Here is a 10,848-nt window from a genome sequence, read left to right on the forward strand (position 1 = left end):
CTAAGTTAATGAGCCACATCATCAGGAAAGGCCCACTGTTGCTTTTTTCATGCGGAGACAAATTGAGGAACTTTGAATTGCAATTTGTTCCTGGATATTAGCACAGTTGATGGAATCTATTCACAGAACAGACCGAGGTAGCAGATAAACAAAGAGATCTGTCATAACTAGCGTTCATCTCATTATAATGTGAAAAGGGGTTGCCAGGCACAAAATGAAACAATGAAACTGCCGTTGTGGTATGAAATCAGTCGTTCACAGTCTGCCATGTAGAGTATGTTGTACACTGTCAGGTCAGCTTTTTATGGTGTAACGGAAGTAGGACTATTAGGTATTGAGAAGTATGATAATGAAGCATGACTGCACACACATTGCATGAAACAGTTGAAATTAACATTATGTTTTATATAACAATATCCTGATTCATAAGGAAAACCTAATTGTGAATTTAATAGTGCACATTAGTATGGGAGATGTATGGACATGCTGCTTTATCCTTGTGGAGAGTACTATATATATTGAAATTGCAGTGTCCTGTAGCCCATATAGGCACATGGCTGATGGGCAGATCTGAACAGAGAGGAGAGGGCCTCATGATATTGAAATGCCCCCCCACCCCCCCCCCCCCCCCTCTCTCTCTCTATCTATCTCTATCTCTGTCTCTTTCACTCTCTATTGAAGTACAAACATTTTTCCCCGTCAGCTGGACCCTTCTGTGTATGTACTGAGCACTGCACCTGGACATTTTAGGCTTCCTTGCAATTTCTTGCTGGGAATAACCATCTTGCTACAATGTTTACATGACCCCGCACATCTAAGCCTAACTCCTTGTTTGCCATATCTCTTGCAGCTGTAGTACCTTTTTTACTTGCACTACATGCCAAAGGTATGAGGCTACCTGTGGTTTTTTAAAACTTGAAACAGATATGTTTTCACTCAATTTTATTTATTTAATTAACACTTGTTATTTAAGCAACAAAGCCTGGTAGGAGCCTTGGCAAAAATAGCTAATTGTGAGTACATTTGTCTGTCATAACTTTTTTCCTTTACCGATCATAACAACTGAATCTACACTTTCACTAATTGTCCGACAGTGTATTTCTCATGTAACAACTGTACGTTCCAGAGCTCCTGAACTTTAAATTTGATGCAGCATATTTAAAATATTTCCAGAAGCAATCACACCAGTTTATTCATGAACTCAGAATTATGAGACTTGGGCCTATCATTGTCTCATAATTAAGGGATAAGTGCATATAGACGCATAGAATTCAATAATTAAAAATCTTTTGTATATTATATCCTCAAGGAAAGCCTGCAGTTTTAGTCAGTCTCTAATCTCGCCCTGCAAAGAGAGGCCCTGTCTATCTGCACCTATGGAATCCTCCAGGAATTAGTTGATTGTTCAAAGTGCAGTGGTATACAGTGTGTATATATATATATATATATATATATATATATATATATAACCTGCCGCGGACCAGGTTAGCTGTGAAGCATAAGTTGCTATGGTGATATACCCTGATTAGTAGTGTGTCAGCATCGTGATAACGAAAACCATGTGAAATGAAAAACGTGGTCAGTAAAGTAGCTTCACTTGTATTGCTGATGTGAGCCAGCTAACATTGGCAGTTGTAGTGTTTCTAGCTGGGGTCATTCAATATTATGCCACATTAATTCAGGTTCTTCACCTCAATCATCTTTTTGATGACAGCGTGGCTAATGACATTTTAAAATTGAGTCGAGCTGTAATTATAAGTATCTATGATTTTTTTTTTTTTTAAATACTTTTTTACATTATTTGCCCACACATTTCACTGTGGGTGCTGAACTAAAAGTTGCACTTCAAATCCTTTAGTTCATATATTAGTTTGGATTGTTTTGACATATGTTGTGTGTGCATTTGACATGTCTTAATAGCATAATATCACGCAAAATCTGTACTTGAAGAAAGGTTACTTTTTACTTTGCGTGTTACCACATAGCCAAACAGGGACATCATTCCGTTCTGAATGTAAATTCCTTTGATGTATGGTCCAAATATGGATCCCGATATCGGAAAGCTTTCATAGTCTTTGGAAGCAAACTTGACAACAGCTGCCTTTTATCAAATTTGGCTTACAGAGATGACTTCTGTTCATTTTACCTCCATTAAAGTAGCTGCCTGACATTTGTAACTATTGCAATGTTCCGTCTTTGGAGACTTCATCAGACTGGAACGAACAGCCTCTCCCTGAAATCATTCTCCAAAACAATGTGCTCCAGAGAAGATGAAAGTTATCAGCTCAGTAGTGCTTGAATTCTTCTATTTTTAAAAGTGAACTGCAGAATGTGAGCAACATTTGCTTTCTTAATCTGAAGTGCTTAGAGTAAGGACCAGCTTCACCCTCCCCCCTCTCTCTCGAGGATATGTTTATTTCACACAAATATGCAAGTGGACAAGGACTGAATGTTTAAACTGCAAACCCTTAAACTTGACAAACAATATAGAATATTTTCTGCCATTTTGTTTGCTGAAAATGCCAGCATTCAGCCCATTAAATCGCCTCTCTCAGGCCCCTTGATCCCAAACCCAAGACATAATTTTACTGCTAATGACCAATGCTGTAATGTGTGCACCGATGATTTTGAATCACTTATTTTCATTATAACTGTTTAGTAAAATTAGGGGGTATGCTTTAAGTGTTACCAATTGTCTACTCCCTATTTTTCCTTTATCCCTCAATTTTACTGCTCTGTCACTTTTTATCACCGCAACAATTTGTCATTTTGGGAGAGTGCACACTAGTTTGTACATCCTCCAACTGTAGCCAGCCAACATTTATTTTCACAGCAAATGCATATTTTGGTAGTCAGTACACGGATGCTACAGGAGACTAGGCTACAAGGTGGCCAAGAAATACCCTCCTAACTGAAACTCTGCCTCTGTGAATTAAGACCTGGCTAATCATATGTCACCCCATGCGGCTTGCACCCATAGTGTGCAACAACACAGACCATGAGACTACTGCCCGCTGTCTGTAACAACACAGACCATGAGACTACTGCCCACTGTCTGCAACAACACAGAACATGAGACTACTGCCTGCTGTCTGTAACAACACAGACCATGAGACTATTGCCCGCTGTCTGTAACAACACAGACCATGAGACTACTGTCCGCTGTCTGTAACAACACAGACCATGAGACTACTGTCCGCTGTCTGCAACAACACAGACCATGAGACTATTGCCCGCTGTCTGTAACAACACAGACCATGGGACTACTGCCCTCTGTCTGTAACAACACAGACCATGAGACTACTGTCCGCTGTCTGTAACAACACAGACCATGAGACTACTGGCCGCTGTCTGTAACAACACAGACCATGAGACTACTGTCCGCTGTCTGTAACAACATAGACCATGAGACTACTGCCTGCTGTCTGTAACAACACAGACCATGAGACTACTGACCGCTGTCCGTAACAACACAGACCATGAGACTATTGCCCGCTGTCTGTAACAACACAGACCATGAGACTATTGCCCACTGTCTGTAACAACACAGACCATGAGACTACTGACCGCTGTCTGTAACAACACAGACCATGAGACTACTGACCGCTGTCTGTAACAACACAGACCATTAGACTACTGCCTGCTGTCTAACAACACAAACAATGGGACTACTGACCACTGTCTGTAACAACACAGACCATGAGACTCCCAGATGCAGTCTGCACTAGCACAAGTGATTGTATGCCTCACTTCGGTGGACCAGTGCTTTAGCCTGATATTCAAGCAGGGGGTCCCATTGAAACACCTTTCTGAACTTTATTTCAGGTAAAAACAAGACAAGACAGCTTTTTATTTATGAACAAAGATGACATATTTATAATTCAGACATCAGGAAATCAACCACATACTGTCACAAGTCCAGTCAGTGTAAATATCAACAAGTTTGAATCACAGGGAAGATTTTTTTTCTTCTCATTTCTCCATTAACAAAATGCAATTTAATTCCACATCTAATTTTCAGGCCGTTTACAGGCAGGATTCAGTCAACAGGTTCAAATTAAATTCACCGAAGTCTTCACAGTGCTGAACACCCGGCTGCTCAGGCTGTAATTAAACAAACAATTTACTCGGCACAATGACATTTTCTTATGCTCCCCTTCCTTCGGGCCAAAGACAGAAGTCTCAATATTTAGACAGGCACTGCAATGAGGAATTCTCACCGTGTACTCAGAGCAGGTGTACCAATCGCAGCGGACATCTGAGATGCACTGAACCGGCTACACCTGCTCTAAGAGGGAAGGTGTAGTCCAAGTTTCAGCCACCATACAGTACTTAAAAATCTAGTTGTTGGTGCACAGAGTTTCAGTTGGAGAAAGTGTGGTTACGTGCAGGTACAGAATTAGGAAGTCTCTGAGGTATAGCCCCCGACTATACTACTGCATGAATGTAACAACAAAAAAAAAAAAAAAGCACAGCTCTTGCTCCCTTCGTTTGGGATGAAACCCTACTTTTCATTTTGCTCATTTTATGTAAAGATTTTCCCCTTGGGTGAAATTGTATAACAAGTGCAGTGCAGGACAGATACTGATTAAGACACAAAGCTTCTGTGTATTCTGTCCAAGAATTACAATGCAGAACAATTAAGGTATGGGCAATTACAGACACTTTTGCTTTGTGAGTCAAAATATTAAACAAACTAAAGACATGATAATATGATTAACATTAGCCATGAATATGTATTAATCTGCTTAAAGCTTTGGTGAATTCCAATTTGAAGAAATACGCAAGTGTTACACATAATGTAATGTGCCAGACGTTTTTTATTCTTTCATGTGCACCATCACCAACAGCCATTCCAAACAAAAAATAAAAAATAAAATAAAACAAATTCCTAAAATGTGGGTCAGTCACAGCTTCACCCAGGGGTCTGCAACATGTTTCCCTTAAGTTCTGGATGTTTCATGACAACTATTCATGTTTACATTACATCGCTTGCTTGGCTGATACCTTTAACCACAAATTTGCTTTTTTTTTTTTTACATTGGATATTTATAGGAGCAAAACCGGATAACGGATTCACACCTACAGCCATCTTGTTCCTGTCACAGTTCCTAAACTCCTACATCTCTCCATTCTGCCCGTGGCTCATATACTAAAGTTTCACACCATATTTATTAATCTTCTGCTATGCTTCTTCTATAATTTTCCCCTTCAAGGAACCTTTTAGAAAGCCCTTTTAGAAAAAATAATGACATGCAGGTGTTTTTTTTTATCATATGTGTTATGTTGTGATTTTTAGCTTGGCTGAACAATTAATTTCCCATCAAGGAAAAAAAAAAAAGATTTATTTGCTAATTGTATTGTGATTTATCTCTCAAGCATCTAGTTGAGTGGATGCTGAATAAATGTTGACAGGAACAATATGTATTGTAAAATCCTGAAGTACCCGGTGTGAATACAGCCACAGGAATCCAAACAGAAAACCAGAAACCGAAAAGTTTTAGCACTCAAACTGGACAGCATATCGACATTACATTGTACAGTTCAGGAAAAAAAAAAAAACACACCTTTTCATGTGTTGTTCATTATTCTTTATATTAACTCATATAAAATGGACAGGACATTCCTCCTGTCATTTGTCAAAAAATAAATAAATAAATAAACGAGAGGTCTTTGGACCGCACTCCTCGGCTTCCGATGACAGAACGCACGTTCGATCGCGTCAAAAAAAAAAAGCGGGCCTGAATTTCACGCTTTCGCGAGTCGCCATCGATCGTGTCGGCGCGGCGCACGCCTGGCGGAAATTAATCACCGCGCCACGGAGCGGCAGACGCCTGGCGCTTCATAAATAATGCACGAGCGACCCCGCTGCTTCATTCGCCTGTTTTCAATTTTGTGGCGTGGTTTCATCCGCGGTGATTTTTTGGGAAGGAAGGAAGGGGGGGTGGCAGAATGCGAGACTTCAGTGGGATTTTGGGCATTAATCAGCGAGCCATGAATTATTCACCGTCTCCTCGACGCGCGGCTAATAACGCCGCCGCTAATGCGCGGGGGCCACAATGGCTGGCTGCGTAAATAACCAGATGCAGTTCGGGGCGCAAATCACTTCCTTGTATAAACACCGTTCCCCCCCTCCGCCCCCGCCCTCTGCCCTCCGAGTCAATCACATCGCCATGAATTGTTTCCTCGTCATTTCCTCGGCAGATAACAGACATCTACCGGTGACTTAACTTGACGCGCACTCCGCACGGTAACTGGGTGTGGTGGAATTCAATTCACGGGGGTGAGCCACCAGCTGACCATAGTCATTAGTCATTAAAGCCCCCTGTTGAGGGAAGCAGCTTGCACCTTTAATGGGAAACTGCGACGTGCCGAAATGTCACCTTTCCTGGACATGACTTTCAGTCGTAATCAGATATTAATTAGTGCAACTTCTTCTCTTGTAATTTATTATTGTATGGCAATGAAGGAAATGTAAGATATAATATAAGAGTACTTCAAGTGTACAATAGAAAATATATGCCAAAAAAAAAACCCTTGCCAGACACAAAAGTTTACTCTGTAAATATAATTACTATCAGAGGTTCAACTTCCTTATCTAAATTGGAGTTTTTCAAAAAGCAGGAAACAGTCCAGTGAATTGTGCTGAGAACAAGGACGAAAGCTGTCATCGTGCGAAGATAGAGGAATACAATCAATTCAGGGATGACTAATAAGCATATGCACAGAGACAATGTGTCTTACTTTTATCAAGGAGAGATAAGCACCCATAAATAAAAGCCATTAAAAATATGACACAGCTCAGGGCACTATCAGATCTGGCATTCATTTAATCACAAGCCAAATGCCTATGAGTCCCACCTTTTTGTCTTTTAAGTGCAAAATATCAAATGTGCTTGATTGTGCTTTAGACATACTGTACATATGTGGCACATTATATATACTGAACTACAGTTCCCCGCATTCAAAAAATCAATTCAGTATCAAGACATTCATCAAAGTTGATTTATTGAGCTATGTGATTTAACTGTAATTTGTGGTTGTAATAATAATCTTACTGAAGGCCAATTTTAGTTTAAATATGAGGCAGCAAACTCATAAAATATGGGAAATATGGCCAAAATTGTGTTTTGTGTATGCACTCTTCATCCATGGGAAATGGGTAAGTGTAATATGTCAGGAAAGAGTACAGTACAAGTGTCAAGATACCACAGTGACAGAGGACTCCATTTGTGACTGTGTAACAGGGGAGGAAATTGACGACAGAGCGCGTTTTTGACTGGCGGTTGCTGTCTTTCCTTTTCTTCTGGCGGTTGCTGTTTTTCCTTTTCTTCTCCCTTGCTCTCCTTGCTCTTCCTGGCAGGACGTATCGTGACCATGGGGATAAACGAGTGACGCTGCTAGTTCTTTGGTGGACCAATCACGTACGACCACGTGGCGGCACTACTAATAAGTAGTCACAGGAACATGTAGGAAAGTGGGTCCAGCTGCCGATTATTTTGGGGAGAGCAGGAGGACGCCTTTTATGGTGGTATCATATTGCGTTGACGAAATTCCGTGATTGATATTCTTTTTCTCTGCATTTCTTTTTTTCTCATGTTCCAAAGTGAATATGCTGCGGCAAGGAGTATTAATAATAAAGCACTTGATGTCCTCCTAAATTCATACACTTTTCTTTTGGGTTGTGCTTTATTGATTGACGGTGTTTTTATTTATTAAATTGTATTGACATGTTTTTTTTTTAGGATTCATAAAATATATGCGGTTTGTTTGCATTTCGCTCCGCTAGCCTTTCTGGTGCGAGCGGTTGTTTTTACAGTAGCAGCAGGGTGGCTAAGCCACTGATTATTTTGCACTCACTCTCAGTAAACAGTCGTCCTTTAGAGAGTATTTCTTGTGAAAAAATCTCATTCAAAAACACAAAAACAAAAATGTGTTGGCTGAAGGATCTGAAAAAAAGGTCAATTCTCATTTCATAATCTCCCCTCCAATCCCTCAATATGCGCTTATGCATTATTCACGAACCTTCCAAACTCATACTACAAAAAAAATTCCTTCTCCATTTGACAGAACAGTGGTCCATTCTCTCTTCTTAACGTGTGGAACATTGCATTGTGGGATTCCCTTCTTTGCTGGAACCTTGCATTTTATACATTTGGCTGGAGGGAGGAAATTCAAGGGAGCGAGAGAATGTAATTGCTCCCTCCCCCTTCGTAAATCAGAAACGAACGCGACTTGGTGTGGCTGCCATACTTCATCTTGGCATTTTAGGGATTCCCCCCTTGACACAAGGGAAGGGAACGTCAAGAACGAAGCATAAAACCTGGATCCGAACATGGCCCCAGAGCCAAGTAAATTAAGTCTTCCTTGTGGTCTTGTTTATTTTATCTTTATTATTTTAGTTTATCTGTTTTACCTGGAACCCGTGAGGACTTAAGGGGAATATGTGCGTTTGTTTATTTAACTGTTAAAGCTCTCACTGTGGTGAAGACAGGAATCCCAACGTCTTCCTGTGTCCAGCTTTTCTGTTCCTTCCAGGGGTGTCAGACATAATCTGTCTGTACACTTCCGAATTCATCGTACTGCTGCCATCCTCTATTACATCATCAACAAAGTCAAATGAGCTTGTTCCAGAAGCAGCCGTACATGCCCAAGCCATGACACTACCTCCTCCATACTTCACATGAGGGGGATGCTTTGGATCATGTACTGTTCCTCCTATTCTCCACACTTTTGGCTTTCCATCACTTTGGTAAAGGTTTACTTTGGTCTCATCTGTCCATAGAACTTCCAGAACTCTTCTGACTCATTTCTGTATTTTTTGGCGAATGCTAATTTGGCCTTTCAGTTCTTGCTGCTGATGAGAGGTTTATGTCTTGCAGCATCACCTTTATAATTCTGCTCTCAAATTCTGCTTTGTACAGTGGCTTGTGATATTTTCACCTCCACCCTCTGGAGGCCGCTGGTGATGTCACTGATCATTATTTTATGGTTTTTCTTCACAGTTCGTAGGATTCGTCTGCCGTCAACTGCAGTTGTCTTCCTTGGCCGACCTGTACGGTGTTTATTTCTAGGTCCACCGGTGGTTTCTTTTTTTTCAACACTTTACAAACTGCTGTATCCAGTTTCTGTGCAATCATTCTAAATGAATTCTTCTGTTCTCTCAGCTTACAGCTAAGTTGTTTTTCAGCCATAGTTATCTGGTCTTCATGACAGTGTATGCCTCTGACTCCAAATGCAGTCTCTACGGATAAAAATAAGGACTACAACCAAGACTAGACACTCACTGCTCTTTTATGTGTGAACAACCAATGCTAAAGGAAACACCTGAGCAACAGTTAACACCTGTCAGTCATCCGTTAACTTACTATTTCATATCTAAAAATTGGGCGACTCAACATATAAACAGCTGTTTATGTATGTTAAAATGCACAGGCATGTGAATACAATGAAACTAAAAGCTTATTGTCAGCACTTTTGTCTCATATTATTATTTTGATTTGAAACCCTAAAGTATATGGCAAAAAAACAAATGTCACTGTTTCTGTACTTTTGGAGGGCAAGGTAGATACCAACTGACATTCTGTTGAACATTCCACATTACTAACAGCCCCAGCTTTTCTCTTCATTTCTCAAAGGCAAAGGTGGGTAGATGTGCATTTTCGTGCATCCGTGAAAGTTTAAACAAGTTGCCTCGAACGAGGATACTCAACGTGTGACAAATCATTGAAGGCACATCAAAGACACACAGGTGCTCGGCCTGTTTCAGTTGTTCAAGTTTGTTTCAGAGAGTTCAACATCATTAAACATATCAATAGTAAGGCAATTTGAAATGTATTCGATATATTCAATAAAGGACCGTTTTTATTAATTCACAGAGGTTTTTTTTTGATACCCGGGACATTAATTTAATGTATGTTCGGTACTTCTAGTATATGTTTCCTCCCCGGAAACATTATCATGATTCATGTAGCACCTCCAGCTCATGTACTCTGAAATAGAATGAAGAGTGTGACATTGTAAAGCCTACATGCTCCATTTTTTTTACATAAATGCAATGCAACTAAATCACCTTCACAGCAGATTTTGACATCGCTCTGTCTCTTTGATGTATGATGCCAACATAAATTAGACTATATTTGGAGAAGCTCACGTGCGTTTGCATATTCACTGCATGCCCGTAGCATGACGTGCAATGATTTTTCTTTGAGTTCCCTAACGGGAGCGTGATAATACTGCATGTTCATGTCTCCGTTATGACAAATTGACAAGGAGATAATAGAAATCCATAATCCAGCGCTGAGGTTGGGGGGGGGGAATTATGCAGCACTTTCCATATTTTATATATGATGGGCGAGGGACTTTAGTCGATATTGTATACATAAAACTGCTATCAATTGATCAACTCCGAAACGCAGTCCTGGACTGAAATGCTTGTGTCTGCGACTGGAATTGAGATAATGGGCTTGGGAGTTGGGTTGGTTACTGATCTGGGAATCCAATACAATCTTGAAATGTTGGCTTTGTATCACCCAACCCCCTGCCAGCCTGCCCTTGCTTTCTCACTGCCATCCACAGGCCTGGCTGTGTGCAAGGAAAACATGCTTCTTGTGCATCTGGTGTAGATAGTCTGCACATGCTCAGTTGAGCAAAGGGGTTGCTAGTGAGCACTGATAAGGATAATGGCATCCTACCCCACGATCCCGCCAACACACAGGACTGGTGCCAATGCACCTACTGATCACTCCGCCGAGATGCTGGAAATCATTTTGCATGTTCACGGGAGTCGCCATCTTGTGCAAGGGTTGTCCCCGAGCCGAGTGAGCCAAATTTCAGTGCGGGGGAGTG

The sequence above is a fragment of the Anguilla anguilla genome, chromosome 12 (assembly GCF_013347855.1).
Source record: "Anguilla anguilla isolate fAngAng1 chromosome 12, fAngAng1.pri, whole genome shotgun sequence".
Taxonomy (NCBI): domain Eukaryota; kingdom Metazoa; phylum Chordata; class Actinopteri; order Anguilliformes; family Anguillidae; genus Anguilla; species Anguilla anguilla.